The sequence below is a fragment of the Chaetura pelagica genome, unplaced genomic scaffold (assembly GCF_000747805.2).
Source record: "Chaetura pelagica isolate M959 unplaced genomic scaffold, ChaPel_1.0 scaffold1598, whole genome shotgun sequence".
Classification (NCBI taxonomy): Eukaryota; Metazoa; Chordata; class Aves; order Apodiformes; family Apodidae; genus Chaetura; species Chaetura pelagica.
Window position 1 is genome coordinate 133,082 of NW_009954269.1, and position 290 is coordinate 133,371.

Here is a 290-nt window from a genome sequence, read left to right on the forward strand (position 1 = left end):
CAGCGCAGCGTTTCCTGAGCAGTCACAAAGAGAACGATGCGGGAGGGTCCCCGGGACCCGCAGCCCCGGGACCCGCAGCCCCGCACACGGGTCCTTCACGCGCCTCCTCCCGCCCGCCAATCAGAAGCCTGTTACTAGGCAGACTTCAGCCAGCTCTCGGCCACTCAGGAGAGCGACGCCGCTTGTATCCGGGTAGGAAAACCGGAGCGGCCAATCGGATTAAAGGAGAGGGCAGTATCCGGGCAGACCGGCGGGGTCGCAGCCCATCAGAAAAAAGAGTCCGGCGGCGA

At 65.2% G+C, this 290-nt stretch overlaps 1 protein-coding gene across 1 annotated transcript in view; it reads left to right on the top strand.

The window, feature by feature from the left end:
* Positions 1–290, top strand: part of RFX5 (regulatory factor X, 5 (influences HLA class II expression)) — an 11,596-nt gene that overhangs the window by 247 nt on the left and 11,059 nt on the right. The gene's annotated exons all lie outside the window — the stretch shown is intronic.